Source organism: Mobula hypostoma, chromosome 22 (genome assembly GCF_963921235.1).
Source record: "Mobula hypostoma chromosome 22, sMobHyp1.1, whole genome shotgun sequence".
NCBI classification, from domain to species: domain Eukaryota; kingdom Metazoa; phylum Chordata; class Chondrichthyes; order Myliobatiformes; family Myliobatidae; genus Mobula; species Mobula hypostoma.
The window spans coordinates 2,254,673-2,270,433 of NC_086118.1; the positions used below are offsets into that span (position 1 = coordinate 2,254,673).

The 15,761-nt window shown below is 45.4% G+C and overlaps 1 protein-coding gene across 3 annotated transcripts in view; it reads left to right on the forward strand.

Annotated features, from left to right (window-relative positions):
* The window catches only part of unc13d (unc-13 homolog D (C. elegans)), a 197,824-nt gene that overhangs the window by 32,627 nt on the left and 149,436 nt on the right, over positions 1-15,761 (forward strand). The window lies entirely within an intron of this gene.

The window sequence follows — 15,761 nt, forward strand, 5'->3', positions numbered from 1 at the left end:
TCCCACGCCACTAGATTCAGGAACCCTTCAAAAATCAGGCTCCTGAACAACTTTGGCCAACTCCTCTCTCATGCCTCTGAAGTCCATAAGACCATAAGACATAGGAGCAGAATTGGGCCATTTGGCCCATCGAGTGTGCTCCACCATTCAATCATGGCTGATCCTTTTTTACCCCTCCTCAGCCCCACTCCCCGGCCTTCTCCCCATAACCTTTGATGCCGTGTCCAATTAAGAGCCTATCAAGCACCACCTTAAATACACCCAAAGACCCGGCCTCCACAGCTGCCTGTGGTAATAAATTCCATAAATTCACCATTCTCTGGCTAAAGAAATTTCTCTGCATCTCTGTTTTAAATGGATGCCTGTCTATCCGGAGGCTGTGCCTTCTTGTCCTAGACTCCCCCGCCATCCTTTCCACATCTACACTGTCTTGGCCATTCAACATTCAAAAGGTTTTGATGAGATCCGACCCCCCACTTTTCCTTCTAAATTCCAGTGATTACAGACTCAGCTATCAAACATTCCTCGTATGATAACCCTTTTGTTACCAGAATCATCCTTGTGAACCTCCTCTGAACCCTTTCCAATGCCAGTACATCTTTTCTTAGATGAGGAGCCCAAAACTGTTCACAATATTCACAGAAGAGCAAGAAGGGGGCATGAGAAGGCCTTGCCAAGTAGGGTAAAGGAAAACCCCAAGGCATTCTTCAATTATGCGAAGAACAAAAGGATGACAGGAGTGAAGGTAGGACCGATTAGAGATAAAAGTGGGAAGATGTGTCTGGAGGCTGTGGAAGTGAGTGAGGTCCTCAATGAATACTTCTGTTCGGTATTCACCAATGAGAGGGAACTTGATGATGGTGAGGACAATATGAGTGAGGTTGATGTTCTGGAGCATGTTAATATTAAGGGAGAGGAGGTGTTGGAGTTGTTAAAATACATTAGGACAGATAAGTCCCCGGGGCTTGACGGAATATTCCCCAGGCTGCTCCACGAGGCGAGGGAAGAGATTGCTGAGCCTCTGGCTAGGATCTTTATGTCCTCGTTGTCCATGGGAATGGTACTGGAGGATTGGAGGGAGGCGAATGTTGTCCCCTTGTTCAAAAAAGGTAGTAGGGATAGTCTGGGTAATTATAGACCAGTGAGCCTTACATCTGTGGTAGGAAAGCTTTTGGAAAAGATTCTTAAAGATAAGATCTATGGGCATTTAGAGAATCATGGTCTGATCAGGGACAGTCAGCATGGCTTTGTGAAGGGCAGATCGTGTCTAACGAGCCTGATAGAGTTCTTTGAGGAGGTGACCAGGCATATAGATGATGGTAGTGCAGTGGATGTGATCTATATGGATTTTAGTAAGGCATTTGACAAGGTTCCACACGGTAGGCTTATTCAGAAAGTCAGAAGGCATGGGATCCAGGGAAGTTTGGCCAGGTTGATTCAGAATTGGCTTGCCTGCAGAACGCAGAGGGCCGTGGTGGAGAGAGTACATTCAGATTGGAGGATTGTGACTAGTGGTGTCCCACAAGGATCTGTTCTGGGACCTCTACTTTTCGTGATTTTTATTAACGACCTGGATGTGGGGTAGAAGGGTGGGTTGGCAAGTTTACAGATGACACAAAGGTTGGTGGTGTTGTAGATAGTGTAGAGGATTGTCAAAGATTGCAAAGAGACATTGATAGGATGCAGAAGTGGGCTGAGAAGTGGCAGATGGAGTTCAACCCGGAGAAGTGTGAGGTGGTACACTTTGGAAGGACAAACTCCAAGGCAGAGTACAAAGTAAATGGCAAGATACTTGGTAGTGTGGAGGAGCAGAGGGATCTGGGGGTACATGTCCACAGATCCCTGAAAGTTGCCTCACAGGTAGATAGGGTAGTTAAGAAAGCTTATGAAGTGTTAGCTGTCATAAGTCAAGGGATAGAGTTTAAGAGTCGTGATGTAATGATGCAGCTCTATAAAACTCTGGTTAGGCCACACTTGGAGTACTGTGTCCAGTTCTGGTCACCTCACTATAGGAAGGATGTGGAAGCATTGGAAAGGGTACAGAGGAGGTTTACCAAGATGCTGCCTGGTTTAGAGAGTATGCATTATGATCAGAGATTAAGGGAGCTAGAGCTTTACTCTTTGGAGAGAAGGAGGATGAGAGGAGACACGATAGAGGTATACAAGATAATAAGAGGAATAGATAGAGTGGATAGCCAGCGCCTCTTCCCCAGGGCACCACTGCTCAATACAAGAAGACATGGCTTTAAGGTAAGGGTGGGAAGTTCAAGGGGGATATTAGCGGAAGGATTTTTACTCAGAGAGTGGTTCGTGCGTGGAATGCACTGCCTGAGTCAGTGGTGGAGGCAGATATAGTAGTGAAATTTAAGAGACTGCTGGACTTGTATATGGAGGAATTTAAGGTGGGGGGTTATATGGGAGGCAGGGTTTGAGGGTCGGCACAACATTGTGTACTATTCTATGTTCTATTAATATTCAAGGTGAGGCCTCACCAGTGCCTTATAAAGCCTCAGCATCACATCCCTGCCCTTGTATTCTAGACCTCTCGAAATGAATGCTAACATTGCATTTGCCTCCTCACCACCGACTCAACCTGCAAGTTAACCTTTAGGGATTCCGCACAAGGACTCCCAAGTCCCTTTGTATCTCAAAGTTTTGGATTTTCTCCTTGTTTAGAAAATAGTCTGCATATTTATTTCTACTACCAAAGTGCATGGCCATGCATTTTCCAACATCATATTTCATTTGCTACTCTCATGTCTGTTGTCCTAATCTGTCTAAGTCCTTCTGCAGCCTACTTGTTTCCTTAACACTGCCTGCTCCTCCACCAATCTTCATTTCAACTGCAAGCAGCAACAAAGCCATATATTCCATTATTTAAATCATTTATATACAGCAGAAAAAGAAGTGGTCCCAACACCACCCCTGCGGAACACCACTAGTCACTGGCAGCCAACCAGAAAAGGATCCTTTCATTCCCACTCGCTGCCTCCTACCAATTAGCCAATGCTCTAACCATGCCAGTAACTTTCCTGTAATGCCATGGGCTCTTAACTTGGTAAGCAGCCTGATGTGTGGCTCCTTGTCAAGGTGGTTTGAAGGTCCAAATATACAACATCCACTGCCTCCCCTTTATCTATCATACTCAATCTCCACATCTGCACCAGGTGCGTCAAGCTGCAGCTCCCTAGGGACTGTGTTAGGGAACTGGAGATGCAGCTCGTTGACCTTTGTCTGGTCAGGGAGAGTGAGGAGGTGATAGAGAAGAGCTACAGGCAGGTAGTCACACTGGGGCCTGGGGAGACAGATAAGTGGGAAACAGTCAGGAGAGGGAAAGGCAAGAAACAGGGGCTAGAGAGTATCCCAGTGGCTGTCCCCCTTAACAATAAATACTCCTGCTTGAGTATTGTTGGGGGAGACAGCCAACCTGGGGGAAGCAACAGTGGTCGTGTCTCGGGCACAGAGTCTGGCCCTGTGGCTCAGAAGGGTAGGGAAAGGAAGAGGATGGCAGCAGTGATAGGGGACTCTATACTTAGGGGGTCAGACAGGTGATTCTGTGGACGCAGGAAAGAAACACAGATGGTAGTTTGCCTCCCGGGTGCCAAAGGCTGGGATGTTTCTGATTGCGTTCACGATATCCTGCAGTGGGAAGGAGAACCACCAGAGGTCGTGGTACATATTGGTACCAACGACACAGGTAGGAAAAGGGAGGAGATCCGGAAAGCAGATTACAGGGAGTTAGGAAGGAAGTTGAGAAGCAGGACCTCAAAGGTAGTAATCTCGGGATTACTGTCTGTGCTACGTGACAGTGAGTATAGGAATAGAGTGAGGTGGAGGATAAATGTGTGGCTGAGGGATTGGAGCAGGGGGCAGGGATTCAGATTTCTGGATCATTGAGACCTCTTCTGGGGCAGGTGTGACCTGTACAAAAAGGATGGGTTGCACTTGAATCCCAGGGGGACCAATATCCTTTTGGGGAGGTTTGCTAAGGCTACTGGGGATAATTTAAACTAGAAATACTGGGGGGTAGGAATCGAACTGAAGTGAAAGAGGAAAGGGAGGTTGGCTCACAAATAGAGAAAGCTTGGAGACAGTGCGAGAGGGAGGATAGGCAGGTGATAGAGAAGGGATGAACTCAGACCGATGGTTTGAGATATTAATGCGAGGAGTATTATGAATAAAGCGTGTGAGCTTAGAGCTTGGATCAGTACTTGAAGCTATAATGTTGTGGCCATTACAGAGACTGGGATGATGCAGGGGCAGGAATAGCTACTTCAAGTGCCAGGCTTAAGATATTTCAGAAAGGACAGGGAGGGAGGCAAAAGAGGTGGGGGCGTGGCAAATTGATCAGAGATATTGTCACGGTTGCAGAAAAGGAGGAAGTCATGGAGGGATTGTCTACGGAGTCTCTGTGGGTGGAAGTTAGGAATAGGAAGGGGTCAATAACTCTACTGGGTGTTTTTTTATACACCACCCAATAGTAACAGGGACATTGAGGAGCAGATAGGGAGACAGATTCTGGAAAGGAGTAATAATAACTGGGTTGTTGTGGTGGGAGATTTTAATTTCCCACATATTGATTGGCATCTCCCTAGAGTGAGGGGTTTAGATGGGGTGGAGTTTGTTAGGTGTGTTCAGGAAGGTTTCTTGACCCAATATGTAGATGAGCCTACAGGAGGAGAGGCTGTACTTGATCTGGTATTGGGAAATGAACCTGGTCAGTTGTCAGATCTCTCAGTGGGAGAGCATTTTGGAGATGGTGATCACAATTCTATCTCCTTTACCATAGCATTGGAGAGGGATAGGAACAGACAAGTTAGGGAAACATTTAATTGGAATAAGGGGAAATATGAGCCTATCAGACAGGAACTTGGAAGCATAAATGGGAAACATATATTCTCAGGGAAATGTACGGAAGAAATGTGGCAAATGTTCAGGGGATATTTGCATGGGGTTTTGCGTAGATACGGTCCAATGAGACAAAGAAAGGATGGTAGGGTACAGGAACCGTGGTGGACAAAGGCTGTTGTAGATCTAGTCAAGAAGAAACGAAGAGCTTACAAAAGGTTCAAAAAAACTAGGTGATGATAGAGATCTAGAAGATTATAAGGCTAGCAGGAAGGAGCTTAAGAAGGAAATTAGGAGAGCCAGAAGGGGCCATGAGAAGGCCTTAGCGGATAGGATTAAGGAAAACCCCAAGGCATTCTACAAGTATGTGAAGAGCAAGAGGATAAGACGTGAGGGAATAGGACCAATCAAGTGTGACAGTGGAAAAGTGTGTATGGAACTGGAGGAGATAGCAGAGGTATAAATGAATACTTTGCTTCAATATTCACTACAGAAAAGGATCTTGGCGATTGTAGGATTGACTTACAGCGGACTGAAAAGCTTGAGCATGTAGATATTAAAAAAGAGGAGGTGCTGGAGCTTTTGGAAAGCATCAAATTGGATAAGTCACCAGGACCGGACGAGATGTACCCCAGGCTACTGTGGGTGGCAAGGGTGGAGATTGCTGAGCCTCTGGCGATGATCTTTGCATCATCAATGAGGAGGGGAGAGGTTCTGGAGGATTGAAGGATTGCGTAAGTTGTTCCCTTATTCCAGAAAGGGAGTAGGGATAACCCAGGAAATTATAGATCGGTGAGTCTTACTTGTGGTTGGTAAGTTGATGGAGAAGATCCTGAGACGCAGGATTTATGAACATTTGGAGAGGCATAATATTATTAGGAATAGTCAGCATGGCTTTGTCAAGGGCAGGTCGTGCCTTACGAGCCTGATTGAATTTTATGAGGATGTGACTAAATACATTGATGAGGGTAGAGCAGTATATGTAGTGTACTCTATATGGATTTCAGCAAGGCATTTGATAAGGTACCCCATGCAAGGCTTATTGAGAACGTAAGGAGGCAAGGGATCCAAGGGGACATTGCTTTGTGACTCCAGAACTGGCTTGCCCACAGAAGGCAAAGAGTGGTTGTAGATGGGTCATATTCTACATGGAAGCCAGTGACCAGTGGTGTGTCTCAGGGATCTGTTCTGGGACCCTTACTCTTTGCGATCTTTATAAATGACCTGGATAGGGAAGTGGAGGGATGGGTTAGTAAATTAACTGATGACACAAAGGTTGGGGATATTGTGGATAGTGTGGAGGGCTGTTAGAGGTTACAGCAGGACATTGATAGGATGCAAAACTGGGCTGAGAAGTGGCAGATGGAGTTCAACGCAGGTAAGTGTGAGGCAGTTCATTTTGGTGGGTCAAATATGATGGCGGAATATAGCATTAATGGCAAGACTCTTGGCAGTGTGGAGGATCAGAGGGATCTTGGGGTCCGAGTCCATAGGACACTCAAAGCAGCTGTGCAGGTTGACTCTGTGGTTACAAAGGCATACAGTGCATTGGCTTTCATCAATCGTGGGATTGAGTTTAGGAGCTGAGAGGTAATGTTGCAGCTATATAGGACCCTGGTCAGACCCCCCTTGGAGTACTGTGCTCAGTTCTGTTCGCCTCACTACAGGAAGGACGTGGAAACCATAGAAAGGGTGCAGAGGAGATTTACAAGGATGTTGCCTGGATTGGGGAGCATGCCTTATGAGAATAGGTTGAGTGAAACTCAGCCTTTTCTCCTTGGAGCGACGGAGGATGAGAGGTGACCTGATAGAGGTGTTTAAGATAATGAGAGGCATTGATCGTGTGCATAGTCAGGGGCTTTTTTCCAGGGCTGAAATGGCTAACACGAGAGGGCATAGTTTTTAAGGTGCTTGGAAGTAGGTACAGAGGAGATGTCAGGAGTAAGTTTTTTACGCAGAGAGTGGTGAGTGTGTGGAATGGGCTGCTGGCGGCAGTGGTGGTGGTGTAAACGATATGGTCTTTTAAGAGACTTCTGGATGGATACATGGAGCTTAGACAAATAGAGGGCTATAGGTAAGTCTAGGTAGTTCTAAAGTAAGGACATGTTCGGCACAGCTTTGTGGGCCGAAGGGTCTGTGTTGTGCTGTAGGTTTTCTATGTTTCTATGTTTCCTCAAAGAATTCCAACATGTTCATCAAGTGAGATTTTCCCTTCAGGAAACCATGCTGACTTTGTCCTATCTTGTCCTGTGTTATCAAGTACTCCATTACTTCATCCTTAACAATTGACTCCCACGTCTTTCCAACCACTGAGGGCATGCTAACTGGTCTATAATTTCCATCCTGCTGTATTACTCCTTTTGTAAAGAGTGGAGTGAAGTTTGCAATTTTCCAGTCCTCTGGCACCATGCCAGAGTCCAATGATTTTTGAACGATGATTACCACTGTATCCACAATCTCTACTGCTACCTCTTTTGGAACCCTAGGGTGCAGTTCATCTGGTCCAGGTGACTTCTGTACTTGTAGATCTTTCAGCTTTTTGAGCACCTTCTCTCTCGTAACAGTAACTACACTCATTTCTCTTCCTTCACACACTACAAGATCAGGCATACTGCTAGTGTCTTCCACAAGGAAGACTAATGCAAAATATTCATTTAGTTCATCTGCCATCTCTTTGTCCTCAGTTATGATTTCTCCGGCCTCATTTTCTAGCAGTCCTATATCCACTCTAATCTCTCTTTTATTTTTTACATACTTGAAAAAGCTTTTACTATCCACTTGAGATAGATTGTTTGCTAGCTTGCTTTCATATTTCATCTTTTCCTTCCATGATTCTTTTAGTAGCTCTCTATAGGTCTTCATCTTTTCCTTCCATGATTCGTTTAGTAGCTCTCTGTAGGTTTTTAAAAGCTGCCCAACCCTCCATCTTCCCACTAATTTTTGGTTTTTTGAATGCCCTCTCTTTTTCTTTTACATTAGCTTTGACTTCCCTTGTCAGTCACAGTTGTACTATTTTACCGTTTGAGTATTTCTTCATTTTTCGAAAGCACATGTCCTACACCTTCCTCATTTTTCCAAAAACTCATGCCATTGTCGCTCTGCCCTGCCAGCATCTCCTTCCAATTTACTGTGGCCAACTCCTCTCTCATACCACTGTACAGTCGGCCCTCCGCATCCGCGGATTCAACCAACTGCGGATCGAAAATATTCCAGAAAAAAAAATTCCAGAACGATCCAAAAAGCAAAACTTGAATTTGCCACGCGCTGAGCACTACACTGAATCCACGTGAGTGAAGTGATGTGTTGGCATACCCTGCTGTAGCCTCCCGCCATTTCACAGATCCTCAGTCTGTCTCCAGCACTCGTCGTTTGAACATTGTTCGCCCCGTGTCTTGTTCGTTCGCTACTTGTGTTGTGAGCGAGAGGAAGGAGTTTAAGGCTAGTAAGGGGTGGCTGGCTTGCTATGCAAAGCGCTACAGCCTCAAGAACTTAAAGATCACGGGAGAATCGGCAGCGGCTGATGCCGAGGCAGGATCGGCGTTCCCAGAAGAGCTACGATGGTTGCGTCTGGACTGAACATGTACAGACAACACACATCAAAGTTGCTGGTGAACGCAGCAGGCCAGGCAGCATCTCTAGGAAGAGGTACAGTCGACGTTTCAGGCCGAGACCCTTCGTCCTGAACCAGCAACTTTGATGTGTTTTGCTTGAATTTCCAGCATCTGCAGAATTCCTGTTGTTTGTGTTTTTGAACATGTACAGACTTTCTTTTCTTGTCATTATTCCCTAAACAATACAGTACAACAACTATTTACATAGCATTTACATTGTATTAGGTATTATAAGTAATCTAGAGATGATTTAAAGTATATGGGAGGATGTGCGTAGGTTATATGCAAATACTGTGCCATTTTATATAAGGGACTTGAGCACCTGTGGATTTTGGTATCCGTGGGGGGTCCTGGAACCAATCCCCTGCGGATGCTGCGGGACGAATGTAATTTCCTTTACTCCACTGAAATACTATGACATCAGACTTTACTTTTTCCCTATCAAATTTCAAGTTGAACTCAATCATATCACAATCAACTAAGAGTTCCTTTACCTTAAGCTCCCTCATCACCTCCAATTCATTACATAACACCCAATCCAGTATAACTGATCCCCTATTAGGCTCAACGACAAACTACTCTGAAAAGCCATCCCATAGGCATTCAACAAACTCACTCTCTTGAGTTTCAATTTCAATCTAGTTTTCCCAATCGACCTGCATATTGAAATCTCCTATGACTATTATAACATTGCCCTTTTCACACGCCTTTTCTGTTTCCTGTTGTAATCTGTGGTCCACATCCCAGCTACTGTTTGGAGGCCTGTATATAACTGCCATCAGAGTCCTTTTACCCTGGCAGTTTCTAAACTCAACCCACAAGGATTCAACATCTTCTGATCCTATGTCACAACTTTCTACTGATCTGATGACCTTCTTCACCAGCAGAGCCACGCCACACCGTCTGTCTACCCTCCTAACCCACCTTGCCTTTACCCAACTGTGGATGAACAATGAAATCCAGGAAATACTGAGAGCCAGATCAAAGGCATTCAAGTCTGGAGATCAAGTATGCTACAGAGGTGCAGGTATGATCTCCAGGAAGCCGTCTGTCAGGGAAAGTGGAGGCTCTGGACCAGACTGGAATCAATGAGAGGAGCTTGACAGCAGTGACAGAGTTTGAATACCACAACCTCCTACCAAGCTAAATTCTGCAACACAACGGACAACAGAGCTTCATTTCTAGATGATCTCAACGCCTTCTATGCTCACTTTGACCACCCGTAACAGGGAGGAATGATTGTGCACCCTCCTCTCACGAAGATCCTTTGGTCTCAGTGTCTGAAGATGACGTGAGGGCTGCCTTCAAGAGAGTGAATCCAAAGAACCATCCACTCTGGATGGAGTACCTGGGAGTACTGAAGACCTGTGCAGACCAACTGACTGGTGTATTCACAGATATCTTCAACCTCTCGTTCTGGCAGTGTGTGGTACCCATCTGCTTTAAGCAGGCTTCGATCATACCAGTGTCCAAGAACAGCATGGTAACCCGTCAAAGTGAATATCGCATAGCTGCCCTTACATTCTGACAAGAATACACATAGATAAGATGTTAGCTGTCCTGTGTGATCAGCAGTTGGTCTGCCACCTGTCTTCAAGAGAGAGATAAGGAACACAATGAAACAGCATCTGGAGATGTGTAATGAAGGGACGGGGGAGAGAGAGCTGTCTGGAGGCTCCCCCTTTGAACCCTGAACTGTTTGAAGTGATGGACAGGCGATACCCCAGCAGGGGGATAAAAAGGGACAGGTTCGCTAAGGCAGGCCACACACGACACCCGAGGTAACGAGACCCTGGAAGCGGTGCGCCTCTCACGAGTCGGTGGGAAGTACCGCACCTTAAACACACAGGGTGGAAAGGTACGATCAGCGAGAACCCGGTGCGTGTCCGCCCTTGCCTGGGTGCCGGGTTCACTGCAGAGGATCGACCGCATCTGGAGGAGGGGTCACAGTCGGTGACCTCAGGTGACATCACCAAGGACCCGCCCAAAAGCTGCTTGTGAGCCATATCGCCAGTCTGTGAGTGGAAGCCGTTTCTGAATGATCAGTCGTTCCCGTTCTCTCTCTCTCTCTCCCCCCACGTTGTCCATCGCCATGGCAACGATTACTGCGAACTGGACTAAATTGGACTGAACTTTTGTGTCACTTTGAAATTTGGTCATTTACCCCTAGACAACGATAGAGCTTGATTGATGCTGTTATCTTAATTCTGTGCACATGTGTGTTTATCATTGCTGAACTGTTGCATTTATTATCCTTTTGATTACTGTGTTGCTTGTTTCTTTAATAAAACTTTCTTAGTTCTAGTAATCCAGACTCCAACTGAGTGATCCATTTCTGTTGGTTTGGCAACCCAGTTACGGGGTACGTAACAACATCCACAGTGATGAAGTGTTTTGAGAGGCTAGTGTTGAAGCACCTGTCTGAGTGGTGATTTGGATCCACTCCAATTTGCCTACTGAAGCAACAGGTCTACAGCAGATGCTATCTTGTTGGCTCTTCACACAATCCTGGAACATCTGGACAGCAAAGATACATACATCAGAATGCTCTTTATCAATTAGATCTCAACATTTAACACCATCATACCCTCAAAACTAATTGGTAAATTCCAAAACCTGGGCCTCAATACTCCCTTGTGCAACTGGATCCTGGATTTCCTCACTTACAGATGCCAGTCTGTTTGGATTGGCAAAAACATCTCCTCCACAATCTCCATCAGCACAGGAACATCACAGTGATGTGTGCTTAGGCCCCTGCTCTACTCGCTTTACACCTCTGACTGTGGTTAAGTACAGCTCCAACACCAGATACAAGTTTGCTGATGACACCACTGTTGTGGGCTGTATCAAAAGGGGGTGATGAAAAAGCATACAGGAGGGAGATTGAAAACTTGGCTGAGTGGTGTAATAACAGCAACCTCTCACTCAATGTCAATAAGACCGAGGAACTGATTGTAGACTTCTGGAAAGGGAAACTGGAGGTCCGTGAGCCAGTAACATCAGAGGATCAGAGGTGAAGAGGGTCTGTAACTTTAAACTCCTGGGTTTCACTATCTCAGTGGACCTGTCCTGGACCCAGCATATAAATATTATTGTGAAGAAAGCACGACAGTGCCTCTACTTCCTCAGGAGTCTGCAGAGATTTGGCATGTCATCAAAAACCTTGGCAAACTTCAATGGGTGTGTGGTGGAAAGTGTGCTGACTGGCTGCATTACGGCCTGGAATGGGAACACCAGTGCCATTGAGTGGAAAATCCTACAAAAGGTAATGGATTCAGCCCAGTACATCACAGGTAAAACCCTCCAAGCCCTTGAGCACATCTACATGAAACATTGCCGTATAAAAAGAGCATCAATTATCGAAGATCCTCACCACCAGGCCATGCGCCTTTTCTCACTACTTCCATCAGGAAGAACAGAACAGAAGGGGACAGCTACACTCATTTAAGGACTCTGTTATATCATTATTTCATGCTCATTATTTATTGCTACTTATTTATATCTGCTTTTGCGTAGTTTGTTTACTGTTAACAGATCCTGTTTACAGTTACTATTCTATAGATTTGCTAAGTATGCCTGCAGAAAAAGGATCTCAGGGTTGTATGTGGTGACATGTATGTACTCTGATAATAAGTTTTACTTTGAACTTTGATAATACTGATGCATCTGACCCTAGCTTTTCCCTCTCAAATAACAGGGTGAATTCTATCATATACTGATCACTGCCTCCTAATGGTTCTTTTACCTCAAACTCACTAATCAAATCTAGTTCATAACATAACGCCCAATTCAGAATAGCCGGTCCCCTAGTGGGCTCATCCATAAGATGGTCTAAGATGCCATCTTGTAGGAATTCTACAAATTCCTTCTGTTGTGATACAGCACCAACCTGATTTTCTAAATCTACCTGCATTTTGAAATCCCCCATGACAATTGTAACATTGCCCTTTTCACGTACCTTTTTTTAATCTCCCTTTGTAGTTTGTATCCCACATCCTGTCTACTGTTTGGAGGCCTGTATTTAACTCCCTTTAGGACTGGTATCCTGTCACACTCACCTCAATAATGAGAAAATGCTTTGAGAGGCTGGTCAAGGACTACATCTGCAGCATGGTACCACCCACAATGGACTCCCTACAATTTGCCTACCAACACAACCGATCAACAGATGATCTACAGTCACAGCTCTACACAACGTCCTCACTCACCTGGAGAAGAGGAATGCCGCTCTTGGACTACATTCAACACCTTAGTTCCCTCCAGGCTTGATAAGAGCTCGAGCTTGTGCAGGTGGATCCTGGACTTCCTGTCAAATCGCTGGCAGATGTTACGAGGGGGCTCCCTCGACTCTGCCCCTCTGACCCTCAACATGGGAGCCCCTCAGGGCTGTGTCCTAAGTCCCTTCCTTTACCTTCTGTACACCCATGACTGTATCCCCACTCACAGCTCCACTCTGCTAATTTAATTTGCTGACGACACTACACTGATTGGCCTAATCTCAAATAATAATGAGGCAGCCTATCGAGAGGAAGTCATCACCCTGACACAGTGGTTTCAAGAAAACAACCTCTCCCTCAATGTCGCAAAAACAAAGGAGCTGGTTGTGGACTACAAGAGGAATGGAGACAGGCTAACCCCTATTGACATCAATAGACCTGGGGCTGAGAGGGCATCCACATCACCGAGGACCTCATGTGGTCTGTACACACCAGCTGTGTGGTGAAAAAAGCACAACAGCACCTCTTTCACCTCAGACGGATGAGGAAGTTTGGTATGGGCCCCCAAATCCTAAGGACTTTCTACAGGGGCACAATTGACAGCATCCTGACTGGCTGTATCACTGCCTAGATGGGAACTGTACTTCCCAGGACTCTGCAGAGAGTGGTGTGGACAGCCCAGCACATCTGTAGTTGTGAACATCCCATGATTCAGGACATTTACAAAGACAGGTGTGTCAAAAGGCCCCATAGGATCATTGGGGACCTGAGTCACCCCAACCACAACCTGTTCCAGCTGCTACCATCCAGGAAACAGTACTGCAGTGTAAAAGCCAGGACCAACAGGCTCCGGGACAGCTTCTTCCACCAGACCATCAGACTGATTAATTCATACTGACACAATCATATTTCTAAGCTCTTCAGAATCAGAATCAGGTTTATTATCACTGGTATGTGTCATGAAATTTGTAGCAGCAGCAGTTCAATGCAATACACGATACAGAAGAAAATTAATCAATCAATCAATTGCAGTACTGTATATGTAGATTGAGTAGATTAAAAATCATACAAAAACAGAAATAATATATATTTAAAAAGTGAGGTAGCGTCCAAGGGTTCAATGTCCATTTAGGAATGGGATGGCAGAGGGGAAGAAGCTGTTCCTGAATCGCTGAGCGTGTGTCTTCAGGCTTCTGTACCTCCTACCTGTTGGTAACACTGAGAAAAGGGCTTGCCCTGGGTGCTATTCTGTTGTAAATTTTACTGTACATACCCTTTATTGTAAATTACTATAACTTGCACATTCAGACAGATGAAACGTAAAGATTTTTCTCCTCATGTATGTGAAGGATGTAAGAAATAAAGTCAGTTCAATTTGTTTTACTCTTGCAGTTTCTCAGCTCTTAACAGGGATTCTGCATCTCCAAGTCATTTACCACTTCTTTCTGAGGATTTGATTTCACTTTTTATCAACAATGTGTATCCCTGGACCTTAAGCTCTCAACTGTGATCTTTCAAACATTATTCTGTGATGCCCATAACCTCAGAGCTGTCAACCTCTAAAGTGCAACCAACAGGAATTCTGCAGATGCTGGAAATTCAAGCAACACACATCAAAGTTGCTGGTGAACGCAGCAGGCCAGGCAGCATCTGTAGGAAGAGGTGCAGTCGACGTTTCAGGCCGAGACCCTTCGTCAGGACTAACTGAAGGAACTTCTAAAGTGCTATAGGATCCTCCACCGGACATTGTATATTGTGTGTATTCAAATATAACACCTTCAGTCCTGTTTTCATCCACCACCCTTCTTTTCAATTTTGTCTCTATGCTTCCTGAAATTAATTTCTTAAACCTTTCTAAACTTTTTAAAATCTTTATTTATTCTGGAGACTTCAGTAACTCTGTTGCACTCTACTTCCTGTTCACTTCACCCTCACTTTTCCAAGCTGTTGAAGCCACCCACACGACTATAAACACAGCCCTAGTTATGTGATTTGCCAGGGCCCTGGTCCCAGCCTGGTCCGGATGGAGCCTGTTCCATTGGAAAAGCTCCCTCCTTCCTCCATACTGATGCAGGTGTCACACGCATTCAGACTCACTTCTTCCACACCTGTCTTTAAGCCACACATTTAACTTTCTGATTCTGTTCACCCTTTGCCAATTTGCACGTGGCACAGTAACAATCCTTTTTGGTTCTGCATTTTAATTCATTCACTAGCTGCTTAAGTTTCTTCAACAGAACTTCTTTCCTACTTCACTGGTAGCCACAAAGACCACAAGTGGATCCTCCCACTGCAAATTCCTCTTCTTAGATCTTCCTACTTCACTGATACCCACAAAGACCACGGCAAGTGGATCCTCCCACTGCAAATTCCTCTGCCTGCCAGATGAGATGTCCTGAACATGGGTACCAGGCAGACAACAACACAGCTTTAATACTTGCCACAGAGAATTATGTCTATTCCCTGTCTAGACTCTCCCAATTACACCCACATTCCTCTTCTCTCCCTCCTCTAGAATGGCTCCCTGAACAACAGTGCCCATTCTCGCTCGTAAGTGTCTACCTTCTGTCTAGACTTGTCACAGTCCTTACTACTGAAATCAACCATTTAAGATAACCAGCTTCGTAGCTCACGTCTGGTATCCAGGATTCAATAATAACATGCATTCTTCACTTGTTTCCACCTTCAACGGCACATCTTTTGTCATTCACCAGTCTTCACCACCCTCTGTCAGCAATTGTCATAGTCATACAGCATGGATCTGTTGATCATGGAAAATCCATTTGCCCCAGTCCAACATTCAGTCCACTTTATTCTCCCCTTTTTCCCCATCTACGCCCTCCCCCCACCAAATTCCACCTTCACGTGCTGTAAGCATCCGCTTACCCTGCCGATCTGTGTGTTTGCGGGACGTGGGAGGAAAGGATAGTCACGGGGGAACTTTCCAATGCCCACTCTGCCCATCTCTCTGAGACCAGGATTCAAACCGGGTCGCTGGAGGGGTGGGGCAGTGCCTATACAACTACTCTGCATCTCCACCCTTGTCCTCTCCAATCCTCCTTCTTTGCGACCGAAACCTGTTCCG